This window comes from Vulpes vulpes, chromosome 6 (genome assembly GCF_048418805.1).
Source record: "Vulpes vulpes isolate BD-2025 chromosome 6, VulVul3, whole genome shotgun sequence".
In the NCBI taxonomy this organism is placed as follows: Eukaryota; Metazoa; Chordata; class Mammalia; order Carnivora; family Canidae; genus Vulpes; species Vulpes vulpes.
This window is the reverse complement of record NC_132785.1, coordinates 109985726-110003586: the sequence shown is the minus strand read 5'-3', so window position 1 is coordinate 110003586 and position 17861 is coordinate 109985726. Positions and strand designations below refer to the sequence as shown.

Here is a 17861-nt window from a genome sequence, read left to right as displayed (position 1 = left end):
CAGCTCTTGTAGTGCCGGGCACACAGTAGCCTCTCTTCTCTATGTCTCATTTCCTGCCCTCCTGCAACCTGTTTTTTCTTTGACTGCACCACTGGGTTCTCAACCATAGCTGTGCACCTTGCTAGGCCCCTCACCTAAGCTTTCTGACTTAAATCGTTCTGGGTGGGGACCCTGGCATGAATGTTTTCTTTAAAGCTGATCTCATGTGCTGTCAGATCTGAGAACCCCTGCCCTGGGGTATTGTGAAAAGGGCAGTGTCCGGCATCTGCCTTCTGTGAAGCAGACTCTCACATCACCATCCTCTGGCTGCCTACCTCAGCTCCAGTCCCAACTAACAAGTCAGGAGGGGATGCTGAAAATACTGAACTGCAGGCCTTGGAAAGTCCCAGAAGGTGGCTTGCCAAGGGCCCACCAGTCTCCACCCATCAAGGCTGCCATATTGGGTGGTATCAGTCACCACTGATGGGGAAAGGATGAACACAGGCGTGAGGAGGTTTGGAAGGGGCAATAGGACACGAGTGCCATCTGCGAGAAAGGCAAAGGGATGGAGGGAGAAGCGAGAGAAACATATTTTGGAAAGCGCCAAAGTTTTGACAGGACTCTGCCTCCTTCTCCCCTCCTTTTCCCATCTGTTTTGGAGAAATGTAAATGCGCGCGTGTTCCCAGGTGACTGGCCGGCGGGTAGCCTCTTTGGAATTCTGCGAACTGGCCATCTGTCGTCCCGTAATAAATGATAGCTATAAAAGAAAGTGATTATGGCGCCGATAGGGGGAGAGGCATTTGTTTATATTCTTATAATATGTATCAGATTGAATAGAAATTATCACTTAAAATTGACAAATGGAGAGCAGGGTTCCTTGGAGAGGGAGTCAGGGACACAGCAGCAGTGATGGGACCACGGGCAAACTTTATTTGACCAAGTGTCAGAGACCAGCTCAGCCTCAGAGGTTCCCAGAATACACCAGATCCCGGACGGTGGGAACCCAGCTTCCAGCCTCTGGAGGGCTTGGGTGTGCATTCGGTGAATGTGACTTGGCTGCTGCGTGAGAGGATCATCTGTCCCTTCCTGCTAGGGAAGCAGGAGGGGGTGTCTGTTTGAGATCAGCACAATGCTAGATTTGGCTCATCTGTCCCGGCGAGGGCTACTTGACCTTGTGGCTCCTATGCATGCCCTTCAACAGATGACTGCTCCTCTATTTGATTTTTTCCCCTTGCAGCCAAGCTTTTCCAGCCTCTAGTGCACAGCCTGCCAGCTGGGTCTCCACCCTTCCAACGTTGCCTTTCTCTTCTCCCTCTCCCTGGCCCCCATTGCCTTGTTTCCTGTCCTTTCAGGGCAGCGTGATTCCTTGGAGGTTCCTGGGGGGCTCACCTCCCTAACATGTGGCCCCAAATTTCTGGTTACCTCCTGCTTCCTGGCCCAGCCTCCAGGGAGGCCACAGCTCACCTCCTCCAGAGAAAAGCAAAAGACTTAAGTAGTTCCACTGTGTCCCCACCTCCTTCTGCTCACACACTTTGGGTGAGACCCCAGCTCCCCAGCTCCCCAGCTCTAGAAGGGAGTGTTCTCACCAGGTCTCAGAATACTGCAATTTGATGTTTACAGAGTGCTGGCCACTTCTACGTACCTTCTAGGATAGACAAGAAGGTTTTATTCTCCCATCTTCCAGCTGAAATAATGGAGCGTCAGAGAAGTTACCTGGCCAAGGTCACATATAGGCAGGCAGAGTGACCCACTATTCATTCCTTGCAGTAGCCTTTTACGTCTGATTAACACCTACCAGGCAGTCAGAAAGCTTATTTTAGATTTCACATACTCTTCATAAATTCTCCCCCTTTTTGGATAATTTATATACATCTATACATATACATATATTTGTTGACATAAACATAAAAATACATTTATATATTAAATAAAAATGTTTATGTATTAAATACATTTACTTTTTTTAAAAAAGATCTTTAAAAAAATGTATTCATGAGAGACACAGAGAGAGAGGCAGAGACATAGGCAGAGGGAGAAGCAGGCCCCATGCAGGGAGCCCGATGTGGGACTCAACCCCGGGACTCCAGGATCATGCCCTGGGCGGAAGGCAGTCAGCGGTTGCTAAACCGCTGGGCCACCCAGGCGTCCCCAAAACATTTACATTTTTAATGCTTATCTCTAGTCTTGGTCAGTATTGCTCCAATCATGCTGTCTTTGTTCATTTTTAGTGAAGTCCTTAGGAGGGGCTCTTGGGGATTTCTTGACATTCTATACTTGGCTATCAGTTTGTATGGACATAACATCCTTCACTTGCTTTTACTTTCCTGGAATAGCCTTAATATTCTGATCTGTTTTTTAAATTTTGGGGGGCACAAAGCATTGCTGTTGAAAAGTCTGATGACAGTTTGATTTTCTCTCCTTTATAAATGACTTGGCCTTTTTGCAGGACATATGATTCTAATCCTTTCCCCTTGCTCTCTTTTAAGATTTGTGTTCCTGTACTGTTAGGAAGGGGATATGGGCAAGACAGCTTTCCTAGCTTTCTGCTCAAGACCTTGCTCAGTGGTTGTTTTATCAAAATGATTAAAAAATATATATATATGACCTTTTCCTTTCTGAGCTCTCTGCTTCTGTCCCACACCTTTACCTCCAGCCCTTTCCTGTACAACTCTCTAGGATGATGGAAATGTCCTGTGGCTGTACCGTCCAATACCGTAGCCATACAATGGAAACCACCAGCCACACATGGCTATCAAGAATTTGGAATGTGATGATTGCAACAAAATAATTGAATACTAAAATTTAATTTTAATTAGCTTAAATGTCAGAAGCCATTTGTGGCTAAGGGCTTCCACATTGGACAGCACAGAATTTCAGATCTTCTCTCTCCTTTGTCTTATTGTCCCAGGCCTCCTCAGTTGGAAGACCAGTAGTCCCTCCTCTGTGTGGGGTTCTGAACTGAAACAGAGCTCCTCTGTGTTAGTTTTGACAGTTATGAGGTCCAGACTGCTCCAACACACCTGCATTCCTGGACCTGCCAAGATCCTCTCCAGCCTGAGTGCTCTTTTTCCATTGGCCCGTCATGCTTTCGGGCCAGTACCTGCCAGTTGCTTGGAGGGTGTCTAGTTTTTTTGTGTTTGTTTTTTGTTTTTGTTGTTGTTGTTGTTGTTGTTTTCATGAGAGATAGAGAGAGAGGCAGAGACAGACAGAGGGAGAAGCTGGCTCCTTGCAGAAAGTCCGATGTGAGACTGGATCCTGGGCCTCAGGGATCATATCCTTTTTTTTTTTTTTTTTTTCCCCAGGGATCATATCCTGAGCCAAAAGCAGACGCTCAACCACTGAGCCACCCAGGTGTCCCAAGAGGGCATCTAGTTCTCATGGCCAGTAGAATAGCCTCACCTTGTCACTGCTGCCTCTGGCACAATTGCTGATACCACAAAGGCCTTACTGTTATTGGAGGCTTACCCTCACCCACTCATATTTGGAGGTTCATAGAATTTCTCTCCACCAATTTTGTCATAGATATTTCCTATGGATTTGTTTGTTTCTCTTTCTTTGTTCCTCTGCCTATTTACCTGGGAGGGTTCGGGGAGGTTTGAACCTATGCTGACCTTGGTACCATCATTGTTTTTATTTTGAAGACCTTGCCCATGTGTGTATATCTCAGAAGTATAACCATTCTTGTGGGTTTTCTAATGTTTGTGTCCCAGCAAGAAAAGCTACACATAGTGAAGTCCTTGATATATGGGAAGCACTTAAAAAGTACTTTATTTATTTGTTTGTTTGTTTGTTTATTTATTTATTTATTTTGGAGTTCAATTTGCCAACATATAGCATATCACCCAGTTCTCATCCTGTTAAGTGCCCCCGCTCAGTGCCCGTCACCCAATCTCCCCAACCCCTGCCTACCTCTCTTTCCACTACCCCTTGTACGTTTCTCAGAGTTAGGAGTCTCTCATGTTCAGTCATCCTCACTACTATTGTCACTCATTTTCTCTCCTTTCCCCTTTATTGCCTTTTACTATTTTTTATTCCCCAAATAAATGAGACCATATAATGTTTGTCCTCCGATTGACTTATTTCACTCAGCATAATACCCTCCAGTTCCATCCACATCGAAGCAAATGGTGGGTATTTGTTGTTTCTAATGGCTGAGGAATATTCCATTGTATACATAGACCACATCTTCTTTATCCATTCATCTTTCAATGGACACCAGTGTCCATTGGGAAAAAAAGTACATATTAAATGAACAAAGGCTCTTAACAATACTGGGCCAACTTTGGACACTTGAATAGATCCTACTAGTGTAGCAGAAACTCTGAGACCCTGTGCAAAAATGGCAGAAATGGGCTTCTGGTGCAGTGAAGATTTAGTGGCCAGGCCTGGGTGGCATCTGTGACTTTGAAACCAAGTGGGTAGCCAGCTCTAGTGTGGGTCTCCTGCATGTAGATCATTGAGTAGAAGAGCAGTGATCCTCAATAAACTGAAGCAGGATCTCCCAGCAGTTAGGAGGGAGGCAGTGAATCTAGAGCTGAGTGCTAGAGGAAGTGACAGATATGGCTTATGGGGAAATATTTATTATGTGCCTGGCACAGCACAGGTATTGTGAACTGAATAAGGGAGGACCAAATGAATGAATAAAAACTTGGGGAGCATGTGTTGGTGAGGAGGCAAATCTTGAATGTGCTGCATGCGGCTTAGCCATCCTGGTACTATAGTTCTCAGGCTGCTCTCCTGTTTAAAAATAGCCTCACAGGGGGTCCCTCTGGGTATTGACCCCCTGTCCCCCCAAATCCTATACCTATGACAATGTCTGGCCTAGAGCTATCTCCTGAGCCTACTGGGTTTTGATCCCTCCTTGGTACTCTCTGCTGAGTTATACCATTGTCCTTTTGCCCTTGGAGGCGAAGCCCTTATACCAAGGGCCCCAGGTGCTGTGAGGGTGGGTTGCTGCTCTCCCCTTAGCTCTGGGGCTCCACCCAGCTCTTGAGCAAAGGTCCCACTAGAGAATCAGAAACTCTTTCTGCTTACCCTTGATTCAGTATCAACTAAGAAACTTATAAGAAAGTGTGGTCATGGACCAGAGATCTGCAAAAGGCCCACAGAAGCCAAAAGCCCACCAAATCTCCATGTACACCCAAAGGAGCCAGAACCTCCCTGACCTGGTGTCTGAAGGCCTCCACTGCTGCTCACCACCTAGGGCTCACCTCTCCGTATCCTTGGCCTCAGGCCCCAGCCCATCAGCAGGAACCTCAGTCTACCCTCTTTCTAACCAGTGTCCTTCCTTCAAACACATGGACATGGCAGCTTCTCTTCAGCACAGCCTCCAGGGAGTCCTAGCAGAGAACAGCCTTTTGGCCCCTTAGCTTCTCTTCTTATCCACTTCAAAGAGCTGGGATTAGGGGAGCCATGAGGAAGCAGCCCACTTATAGTCGCCTGGGATGTAGACAGCCCTTCCTTATTGCCTGCAAGAAGTGGCCACTATCCAACCGAAGGACCAGAACAGAAGGAGTGGAGAACCCCAAACTTGCTCTGGGCTGTACTGGCAAGGTGGTGCACACTGCAGCCCAAGGACCATGATTCATTGCAGGCCTGGAGCCCCCACTGGACATGGACTCAGAGGAGAACTGAAGATAGGAGTTGTCCCAGGGCCTTCCTTCAACCCCATCCCAACCTAATAGTGATTTTTTGAAGCTTTCTGGAGGGCTACTGTGTGGTCCAGAAACATTTGTGCTATCCTCAGAAGCATGAATTGAGCCATGCAGGTGGGTAACACCAGTGTCTATCCATGTGACCTCATGCTAATAAATAGATCTTCTGGGGGCTTCCTTCCTTTCCTGACAATGGGATGTCCAGGAGCCTGTGTCCTACACTGGTTCCTAGAAGGCCTTTGTCCTCATTGTTTTGATGAGAAGAGTAATAAGACAATCACTACCTGACTTGGACTCACAATCTAGTCCAGTGAACCTCTGAGGTTACTTAACATCTCCCAAACATGCCCCCACCATACCCCACCTTCCACAGGTCACCCATTATGGATCTATCAGTATATATTTCTCTAACTCTCCAAGAATCTATTTCACTTTTCATTTTATTTTTTAAAAATATTTTATTTATTTATTCATGAGAGCCACAGAGAGAGAGGCAAAGACATAGGCAGAGGGAGAAGCAGAGTCCCTGCGGGAGCCTAATGTGGGAGTTGATCCTGGGGTCCCAGGATCATGCCCCGAGCCAAAGGCAGATGCTCAATCACCGAGCCACTCAGGTGTCCCTCTATTTCACTTTCAATCTATGTCAGGTAGGATTGGTTTAGCAGCAATTAACAGAAACCCCAAATGACAATAGTTTAAACAAGTTAGGGGTTTGTTTCTCTCTCAGACAAAGGACTAGAAACAGTAGAAATAGTAGGCCCAGCCCCTGGATGTGGCCAATGGACCTGGCACCTTTAACTTTCTGCTCCACCACCCTCAGAGCATGGCTTCCAACCTCAAGGGACCTCAAGGCTGCAAAATGGCTGCTGCAGCTCAGGTTGTCCTATCCACCTTTCTGGCTTAAAGAAGTGAGGAAAGGATGACTTTTCAAGAAGAGTCAGCCCATGTTAAAGGGATTTCCTGGAAAGCCCACACAATGACTTCCTCTAACATCGATCTCATGGGCTTTCCCAACTCAAGGGAAGCTAGGAAATGCAGTGTTTAAGCTGGACATCTTGCCATCCTCCACAACATGAGGATTTTGTCAGTAAAGAATGATCTGACAAAAAAAAAAAAAAAAAAAAAAGAATGATCTGACACCTAACCTTTATTGGGCACTTATTTTATACTGGTTCTAAACACTTTACATATTACCTCATTGAATACTCATAACAACTCCGTAAGATAAAAACCATCATTACTTTTATTTTCCAAAAAGGGGAAACCGAGGCATAAGAATTTAAGTAAGAGGTTAACCCTTAGATTCAAGGAAGCAGGGGAGACAGCCCAGTTCCCCGAGAGATGGCAGGTGCTGCCGCCAATTCAGAGAGAACAGGGCACCAGGCTGCTCCTCACTCAGCTGTTCTCCACCTGGGCCTCTTTGCCCTCAGTAGGAGCCGATCAGTATGACCTTGCTTTATTTCAGGTCCCCAGAAACCCTGTCTCCACAGCCTGTTGCCTGATGCAAAAGCCTGGCCTTTGGGGTCAGAGAGGCCAAATCTGAAGCAGCACTTAGAGATCTGAGGGACCTCCACCACCTCTGAGGCTCCTTGCCCCCCGTATCGCATGCCCAACCTTGTCACTAGCTGGTCCCCTATCCTGTCCCACCTGCCCTCCCCTGTCCCTCTTTCCATAGTTCTCCGCCCCCCACCCCCATTTCTGTCTTCCCCTTCTGTCTTGCTCAAACAACACCCTTTCTTTCAAATTGTCCTTAATCCTTTCTTTAAAATAAAAGAAAGGGTCCTGCACCCAAGATTTAGGTTTTATACACTTGCCCTGCCCCACTCCCTCCCCTCTCCCCTCATCCCCCCCACAGCCCCAGCGCCCCCGCCTCAGCCTCCACCTGGCACACAGCCACCCCCTGAGCTCACCTGGGGAGCAGGCCCAGGGCCCTGGCCGCCAAGCTCGAGCCATACGCGTGACAGAGCTGGCACGCCCCGCTCCCCAGGGCCAGCAGTCACTCACTGTGGCTCACAGGCCCATGTCCCCAGCTCCCTTCAGGTGCTCGGGAGGAGAAAGCCCAAATGAAGGGGACTTTGAGTTTCCTCCGAGGGAGCTTTGCCTTTCAGTGGCCGCTGCGATTCTCTCTGCCCTGCTCCGGGCCCAAGCTGGCAGCTTGAAAGAGTGTTTGCCAAATGGGCCTCTCTCCTTCGCTCAGCAAGCACTAATCAATTAACAAGAATAATCGATAGAACCCATAAAGAGCTTGTGGGGTGGAGACTGCATCTGGGGAACGGAGGGCTGCCCCCTCCGTGATGGGGGCGCTGGCGCCCAGGCCTGGGTCTCCTGCCTCCCCCTGCACCTCCTCCGACCCTGAGGCTGTGATTTCTGTGTAAAAGTAACTCCTCCTGCCACCAAATTGGTGCAGCTCATCTTACTCATGCTCGGAGCAAGGCACCTGTCACCCTGTCATGAGGCGGCCCTGTCGTGTGGACCAGCAGGGCCAGGGAGGACAGAAGTGGCCACCAGCCTGAGGCAGGACTGTGTTCGGTCCGGCTCTGCCCAGCCTAGCCGTGTGAACTTGCGTGGCTTTGGAATGGCTCTGGGTAGCCACGTTTCGACTCCCTGTGTTTATACAGGATGCAAGGCCACATGCCCGCATTCCCAGGCTCCTCTCCGGAGACGGCCATGTAACTCAGGTCCCACGGGTGCGTGCACAGAGAAGTTTGTAGAAAGCTCCAAGGAAGATTTGTGGTCTTGGTGGATTACAAAACAGGGCTTTTTCTGCCTATTCCTTCCTGCTTGGCGAGGTGGTATAAGGGTATCATGTTGGGAGCTGAGGCAGCCATTCTGTGAGCGTGAGGTGCCAAGCTTTGGGACCAAAGCCCAGATATCAAAGGATATAAGGAGCCCAAGTCATCAAACACCGCCCCCAAATCCCAACTCTCACCTCCAGACTTCTTATTCCAGTAGGAGAATAAACCTCTATTTGTTTATGTTGTATGTTGCTTCCATAGGCAGAATAATGCCCCTCACCCCAAATATGTTCATGTCTTAATCCCCAGGACCTATGAACATGTTAGGTTACATAACAATAGGGAATAAAGGTAGCGGACGGAATTAAGACTGCTAATCAGCTGACTTTAAAATAGGGAGATTAGGCCAAGGGAGACGCTTTCAGATGAGAGGAGAGCTGGAGGGTACTGGGGATAAAGGGAAGGAGCCAAGAATGACAATAATGATAACCAAAGCCCGAAAGTTCCGGCCCTGCCCCCCCCACCCGAACTTCATTCACCATTATTCTTCCCTTGGTTTTGTGGCCTTTCATTTCCTGAACACACCATCCTATTTCCTGCTGTAGGGCGCCCACCACAGCTATTCCTGGAATCCTCTTTCCCAAGGCCTTTTCCTGCTCATTGACCTCATCCTGAATGAATGTCTCAGCTCCAATTTCACCACCTCTGAGAAGCCGTCCTTGATCACCCAACCTCAAATCATCCCTTGCTCCACAGCTACCCCAACACTCTATTGTATCACTCTGGATTACTGTCTTTCTAGTACTTACACTCTGAAACGGTCCTGTCAGCGCATATGGTTACTTATTTGTCTTCTGTCACTAAACTTCATTTTACTATGAGGCTTTTGTCTTTTACTATGGGACTTAGTTTTGGTAAATGCTGGGGCTGGTATCCTCAGCCTCTTGGAAATATCCCAGCATTGATTAAACATTCAACAAATGCTTATTTATTAAATGACTAGGTGAAATAAGAAAAAAAATTAAACTTAATTACCTGAAAAAAAAATAAAATAGGGAGATTAGGGACGCTGCGGGGCTCAGCGGTTGAGCATCTGCCTTTGGCTCAGGTTGTGATCCCGGGGTCCCTACAGGGAGCCTGCTTCTCCCTCTGCCTATGTCTCTGCCCCTCTCTGTGTGTCTCTCATGAATAAATAAAATCTTTAAGTAAAATAGGGAGATTATCATGGATGATCTGATCTGGGTGGGCCCAATGTAATTGTATCAGTCAGGATTCTTCAGACAAACAGAACCATATAGGATATATATAAGGAATTGGCTCATGGGATTGCAAAGGTTGGCAAGTTTGAAATGTGTAAGAGTAGGCCAGCCAGCTGGAAATTCAGGTAAGAGCAGATCTTGTAGTCTTGAGTGCAGAATTGACAGGCCGTAACCCCAGGCAGGGCTCCATGTTGCCGTCTTGAGGCAAAATTGCTGCTTCTTTGGGAAATCTCAGTCTTTGCTCTTAAGGCCTTCAATAGATTGGATGAGGCCCACCTTCATTACGGGGAATAATCTGCTTTACTCAGTCTACTGATTCAAACGCCAATCACATCTAAAAGTACCTTCCTAGCAACATCTACACTAGTGTCTCTGACCAAAGAATTGGGCCTCATAACCTAGTCAAGCTGGCACATAATATTAACTATCAGTAATCACCAGGGTCCTTAAACTGTAGAGGAGAGGTGGAAGGGTGAGTGTCAGAGTGATTCCATGTGATAAGGACATGACTGGCCATTACTGGCCATTTAGAGGGAAGAGGGCCAAAGAAAAACAGGGAAGGGAGCCCTTGAGACCTTCCAAGGAATGTGCCAGGGAGTGTAGCAGCCTCTGGAAGGCATACAAGGCAAGAAATGGGTTCCCTTCTGAGCGTCCAGACAGCAACATGGCCTTATGACACCTGATAAGACTCATCTGGGACTTCTGGCCTCCAGAACTGTAAGATGATCTATATGTGTCAAACCACTAAGCTTTGGTAGCTCACCACAGCAGTCATAGGAGTGAACACAGCCACCAGATACTTGTAGCCCAAAGCACCCCTATCGTTCACTTGGGAATGCCAGCTTATCCCCGGATGTTCAGTTCACCTCTAGGAAAGGAGACTGGGGAGCAGGTGCTACACACAGCACTTGGCCTGCTCCGTCCTGCCTGTCTTGGGTTCCAAGCCTATCCCACCTGGGGGTGACCCATTACTCCCTTGCCAGGTTCCTCCTCTGCAGGATTCTACAACCAGCACTCCAGAATATTGGCCTGTTTGTTGGCTGCTACCTTTGAGTTTCTCCGACCACATGCTAAGCATTTCAAGGAAAGGAGCCATGTCTTCTCTTTTCCTTATACCTCCCTCCAGCACCCACTGCATGAGTCAACTTTTTCTAGCATGCTCCTCTCCCCAGCTATGTGGCCTTGGACAAGTTACTTAGCCTCTTTGAGTCTCATGTTATTTGTCTATAATAAGAAAAAATGTACCTACCTCATGGACTTAGTATAAGGAATGCATGAGCTAAGGGGCCATAAATATCGAGTGCAGTATCAGACATACAGCACACGCTCAATAGATACCACTATTCTTGGTGGTGCTGTTTACCACAAGTAAATTGTTCACCACAGTAAATATATTGACAGGTGTTGCTCTCACCATTTGGCTAATAAGGAAACCGATGTTCAAAGAGGTCAACAAACCTGCTTGAGACTACGGTGTTAAGGCGCACTTAGACTTGGAATTTGGATCCCTCCGGTTAAGTCAAAGGAAACCACCTGGTAAAGTACCTGAAACGGTGCCTGATACACAACAGCTTCTTGGTAAATGGTAACTGTCACTATTTCTACTATCCTGATTTCTGGCTGATTCTTCCATTGACATTTATTGAGGGCAGGCTATTTTTGTGTCAAATCCTGTGCCAAGCCGGAAGAATACAGTTTATCCATCTTCTTCAACCAATTTCTATAACTTAATCACAGTAGTGCAGCCAGCCTATCCACAGGAGTAGGGATGAGGGGGTGGGGTGCAGGCCACATGGCAGGGATCCCACTCTCTAGCTTCCCCTGTAACCTATGGGGCTACCTTTCACCTCTGGAAACAGACTTTCCCTTGTTCGCCCTTGGTCCTTGCTTGCTGACACTTCCTTACCCACCCTGGGAGGCACTTCCTTTCCGTCCCTCTCCCATTTCTGCCTTTGGAAATCTCATCCATCCTTCAAAGCTCAAATCAGCTACTCCCCACCCCATCTCAACCCACTCACCCCACCTCACCCCACCCCACCCCACCATCCCTGTGACCACAGAGGCTTCCTGGACAGCCTCACAGATCTTTCTTTGAACAACTCAGGCTACTGTATCCGTGGGTGATGGTCTAAATATTTGAGAACTGTGTGTCATGGGCACCAGGCACCCATGGGTCAGGATGCTCCCCAGCTGTAAGTAATCATAAGGCTTTATGGGCAACCCCGCCCCTCTCCCTGCCCCAGCTGAAGAGCAACCCCTAGAGGCCACTCCGCTGGCGCTTGGTGTTTGTTGGCTGCCTTGGATGGGAGGTATTTTAAATTTGTCACCTTTTTGCTCTTTCTCGTGACTAAATTGCAAGTTTGTTTGAATTTCTTACAACACCTGGCTTCGTGCCTTTATCGTGTGTATTTATTACGGACACTCTTAGAGGTGCACTGGGTGTTACCTTATATGTAGGCAAATTGAATTTAAATAAAAAAAAACCCTTAAAGTGAAAAAAATTTTAAAAATAAAGTAGGTTTAGATGCAAATAACAGAAAGAACAATTTGTGTTTTAGAGAAATAAAGGGTTATTCCCCCCCCCCCAAAAAAAACAAGGATTCTGAGGGGTGGTTCAGAGGCTCAAGAGTGTCAGCATCTTTACACATCCTTTGGCTTTCCCCCTCATGTCCTACCAACAGCTGCCAGTGTCATCACCAGTATCTATCTGCCTTTTCAATCTTGCCCCCCGAAATCTTATTGGCCACAACGCTGTCGTGTGACCATCCATAGCTGCACAAAAGGTTGGGAATCTAAATATTTCCCCTTTTTCAGCCTCTGAGGTGGAGGCTGCTAGGAATGGAGGGGCTGGAGCTGGGCATCCTATTGGAGAGCCAGCCACCAGTGCCCGGTGCCCTATCCATGAGTGAATGAATGAATGCTGGATCTGAGACGGAGTTCCCACCTGGCCAAGTCCAGGATAGAAAGGAACTTGGGGATCTGGTTTTCAGAGACCTGGTGGTCACCGGGTTTGCACCTGATGAGAGCTTGCTTACAGCTCTCCCTCTGGCCCGCCTTCTCTCCCTCCTCTGCAGAGGCCCCTTGCATGCACCCCTCAATTGTGGAGCAGCCTCACAGAGTTTCCAGGCAGGGAGAGACAGGCAGGGGTCTGTCCCTTCTGCGGGTCCCTGCCCCCATCCTGTCCATACAAGATTGATAATGAAACCAATACCTTTCACCAGCGTAATTTTCATATTTAATGAGCGTGACTCAAAAACTATTACATTAATTAGTCAAATCCCACAAACCGTTAATGGTGCACGCGGTAATTAATATCGTATTCAATTAAAAAATGACCTGTTTGGGGGGCTTCTCCCAGGTTGGGGGTCCGGGGGCCCGGGGGTTGTTTGCAGACATGCTGGCACCAAGCCCTGCGGTGGTGGCCGCTCTTTCTTTTCCTTCTTCCTTTCCCAGTGCTCTGCGGAGGGAGAAGGTGCCCGCAGAACATGGTCCTCCCGGCGCGGCTGCCCGGCCAGCGGCTTGCTTCCCCTCTGTTTGGCTGCTCTCCCCCTTGGCCCCTTCCCTGTCTGCCAGGCAGACAGCCTACTTGCTGTGATTTATGGGAGGACCTGGCACAAGGCTCACAGACTGGAAAATTTCCAGTTTACACAAGAATTCCCTGAAAAATGAGCTTGGTTAATTTATTTCTTTCATTAACGAGTTTGAACTGTGAGATAATCTTTCTGAGCGCCCCCCCTCACCCCCCGCCGTGCCCACCCTGCATTGTTCATGCATCCTGACAAGCTATGCCCTCTCCTCCCCTCCCACCTAGGCAGGGCCCCCCAAGGGCTGACAGCCAGCCTCAGTGGGTCTCTGCCTATTGGCCCATCTGCCAAGACTGGGGGCCTGTGGCCAATCAAGGATCCTTTTGTCTCCCACCCTGTTAATTACTGGGATTGAAGCTGGAGCTAAATCAAAAGACCCCTTGGCTTCGTATTGGCTCAATATGCTTACAGAGGGCAGAGCACCTTGCTCAGGGCCTGGGTGCCTGTGGCCAGAAGGACTTTAAGTCAAAGTGCTCCTAAACTGGGAACGTAAGGCTGAAGTTTGGAACTAGGACCTATCAGCGGGGTACAAGTAGAGGGCAAAGTCTGAGACCCGGCCCACCCCTCACCTGCGTGTGTACCAAGGGCATCCTCAACTTGCAGCTCTCCTACACCTTTTCCCCCAAGACACCGCAGCCTCCACTGTACAGTTTGACCCTCTGTGCCACACAGCTGCCTCTTGACCTTCCAGCAGGCCAGGGTGAGCATGATGGTGGCTCAACTCACCTCCCCCTGGGGGACCTAGGCCCCCATGTAGACACAGGAATCCACACAGGCCCAGGTGGACAGCGACTTCTGAGAATGCAGAAGATGGTCTACAAAGGGTCATAGGCTTCATTCCAAGGAGTCATGGGGAAGAGCACATTTAGAGAAAAGTGACAGTGGAGGGATAGGGACCCTGTTGTCCAGATGTAAGGGCAGATCTTACGAGATTGTGATGGAAGCACAATTTGAAGCCAGAAGGAGGACAGGTGAAGCCAAGGAGGCAACTGAATGTGTGGGTGTAGTACCTGGGCTTTGAAGCAGAGCTGCATGCTTGGAATCCTGACTCACCCACTTTCTGGCTATGCAACTAGGGGCATGTTACTCAACATCTCTGGTCTCAGTGGTTTGGTTCTATGATTGGCACAGAAATTGTTTCATCATAGGACTATTAGGAGTTAGATAACATGTGTAATGCACAGAGCCGCTCTCTGACACATAGTAGGGATTCCATTAGTAGAAGTGATTATTATTATATTAATCTCAGCATTATTAGGAGACCTAATGACAGTGCTTTGGAAACACCCAGTCTTGTGGTTGATAGTGAAGATTCTGGAGGCACCTGTTTCTACCTATTACCTGCTGGGAGATAGTGTTCAAACCACATAACTTTTTTGTGCCTTGGTTTCCTCATTTGAGAAAAAGAGATCACCTGGTAAGACATTATACAAATGAAGTGGGATAATGCAGGTTAAGGTGAGCTTGCAATGAGCACACAGACAAAGTCAGTTATTATTCTCTGTTAAGCTTTGGAACCACATCTAAATATTTGGGATTCGTCATCACCACCCTCTGAAGCTCGGTGGGATGAGTGTGGCAATGTACACGAGTCCCCGGGGATCTTGCTAAAATGAGTTTCCCACTCAGCAGTTCTGAAGAGTCTGAGATTTCTGCATCTCTGTCCAGCTCCCAGGAGCTGCTGCTGGTCCACGGACCACACTTTGAGTAGCAAGGCATTATTATTATTTTTTAAAAAGATTTTTAGATTTATTTATGAGACAGAGAGAGAGAAAAAGAGAGAGAAAGAGGCAGAGGGAGAAGCAGGCTCCCTTCAGGGAGCCCGATGTGGAACTCGATCCCAGGACCGTTGGATCACGCCTTGAGCCGAAGGCAGAGGCTGAGCCACCCAGGTGTCCCAGCAAGGCATTATTTTACCTACATTACTGATGTGCCAATGGAATTTCAAAGAAATCGTGCTCCTCGCACCGCTTTGACTAAGACTAAATGGTAGAACTGGGATTCAAAAAGAGGCATTTTGGCTCCACAGGACCCTGAAGAAGCCTGTTTGGGATCTGAAAACTGTCAATAAATGAAGACTTGATTGTGCTCCAGGTCACTCCTGAGGTACAAATGCCATTTGCATGCCTAAACCCTGGGAAAGGTAAGCTAACATGTGATTAGTGCTACACATTTGAAGTTCATTGTCTCATGCATCCTATCTGCCTTTTCTCTCTTTGGCTCAGTTGCCACCTCTGTAAAATGGGTACAATAACAGTTACTATGTCCTAGGATTGTGTGAGGAAGAAGTGAGTTCTTTCAAACAAGTCACTTAGAGCAGGGCTCCCTGTGACAGACGATGTGGCACAGAGGTTAAGCACACGTCCTCTGGAAGTAGAAGACCTGGCTGTGCCATTTATTAGCTGTGTGACCTCTGGCAGTTGAAATTTGCTATTGCCTGGCTTAGTTTCCCCATCTGCAAGAAGGGAATAATAATAGCTGTTGCAAGGATTAAACTTCTTAGAATAGTTCTTGTTTAAGTCCTATTGTTATTGTTAGTCTCTTTTTTAAATTTGTTTTTTATTTGTTTTTATTGAAGTTCGGTTTGCCAACACATAGTATAACACCCAGTGCTCATCCCATCAAGTGTCCTCCTCAGTGCCCATCACCCAGTTACCTCAACCCCCTGCCCACCTCTCCTTCTGCAACCCTTTGTTCGTCCACCTCTCCTTCTGCAACCCTTTGTTCGTTTCCCAGAGTTAGGAGCCTCTCATGGTTGTTATTAGTCTCTTTAAGGGACCTATGGGATAGTTACTATTGTCTTACCTGTGTTACTGATGTGTAAACTGAAGCTCAGAACTTGTTGCCCAAGGTCATGGAGTTAACAGCAGATCTGGGATGTGAAAGCTGGCATTCTGACGCTGTTTCACTCTAAGTCAGCACTTTAGAGGGTGGGGCCAGGTGGGGGGAATCTAAGAGGGGACTTCTCTGTCCTTTTCTGTGCAGCAGAGGTGGCCCTAGACCATGGGAATCCCCAGGGCACAGTGTGTCGGCAGCCCCCCCCCCAGGAGGGGGCAGGATGTGTTGGCAACAGCAGTTATTGGAGCTTCTGGTGCAGGAGGGGTGCTGGTTGCTTTGGGAGGCCTGGGTGTTGCCTGCCAGCCCTGCCAGGCTCTGGAAAGGTAGGTTCTGTGCCCACCTGGCACCCTCTCAGCAGCCACAGGGGCGGTGGTGGTAAGGGGTGAGTGGTCCCGGGGTACCTGGGCTGCACCCAGCCAGGGAGGTGGGAAGGCATTGCCTGCTGGCCAGAGGGCTTATTGATGAGACCAGAAGAGATACCTGCTAGGAACTCCCAGAAACCTCCAGGGTGGACTTTGTCCAATAATGGGTGGGGAGAGGAGAGCCAGAGAAGTACTACTCATTGCTGGTGATTCTACTGCATTTTAATCTCCAGATTCTGGAGATGGGAGGGAGGACAGGAACCATACTCCGTTCAGTTCTGTGTTCCCCACAAGAAGTACCACACTGTCTTACAATCCATGTGGCTCCTCTGCTTATTGAATAAATTAATCTAAAGCAAGGTATGAAAGTGCTAATGGACTGGATGTTGGTACCACCCCTCCCCTATTCATATGCTGTAGCTCTAATCCCCAGTGTGATGGTGTTTGGAGGTGGGGCCTTTAGGATGTAATTAGGTTTAGATGAGGTTATGAGGGTAGAGCCCCATGATGGGATTCGTGTCTTTATAAGAAACGGAAGAGAGCAGAGCTCATGCACTCTCCTCCGTGGGAAGACACAGTGAGAAGGCAGCTGCCTATAAGCCAGGAAGAGGGCCCTCATCAACCCCAAACTGGCACCCCAGTGGACTTCTGACCTCCAGAACTATGAGAAATAAATGTCTGTCATTTAAACCACTCAATCTATGGTATTTGTTCTAGCAGCCTGTGTTGACTCAATAGAAATGGAGAAGCAAAGGGCGAAGATACTTTTGGACAAATATGGCTAACATCCAGGCAGGGACCCAACAGCATGAAGTGAGAGCGTGGGGTGGTTAGGTAGCTGTGGTTGGCATTCACTCTATCAGCTCTTCACCCCCAGTCCTCACTTCCACCAAATATTTTACTGTTTCCTTTACATAACTCTAACATGAACTCCATAAATAATATAACCTCCCTAAATGCATAATGAAAAAATAATATTGTAGGTCCTGAGTGTGATATAAAGAAGAGATAAAATGACAGTCATTTATGTAAAAAATAATGTGACTTCTGATATAATTTAAAGAAAAAATAAAATACAAATAATTTACAACCAAACCATTTATATTGTGAGCAGGTTCAATGACACTAGCCGACATAAAGGAAGAATCAGACACAGAAATCTGAGTAAGGTCTATAGTCTAGTTAATCACGTTGTGCCAATGAATTTTCTGATTTTGATAATGAACTATAGTTAACTGAGATGTTTCCTTTGGGGGAAGCTGGGTGATGGGTACATGGCACTTCTCTGTACTATTTTTACAGCTCATTATGAGTCCATAATTATGTCAAAATATGAGCTAAAAATTGTAAAAAAGAAGTTGGAAGCTTGCACCTATTTGTAGATTCACTGTGAATTTGACAGCTTCAAAAACAGACAGATCCATCCTGCCAGACAAGTGAAATGCTATG

At 47.6% G+C, this 17861-nt stretch overlaps 1 long non-coding RNA gene across 1 annotated transcript in view; it reads left to right on the top strand.

Annotated features, from left to right (window-relative positions):
* Window positions 1-15355, top strand: part of LOC140599404 (uncharacterized) — a 68489-nt gene extending 53134 nt beyond the window's left edge. The window contains exon 3 of the long non-coding RNA XR_012002286.1: window positions 15242-15355. This is a non-coding gene — a long non-coding RNA (uncharacterized lncRNA). The remainder of the gene's footprint in view (window positions 1-15241) is intronic.
* Window positions 15356-17861: the final 2506 nt, after the last annotated feature.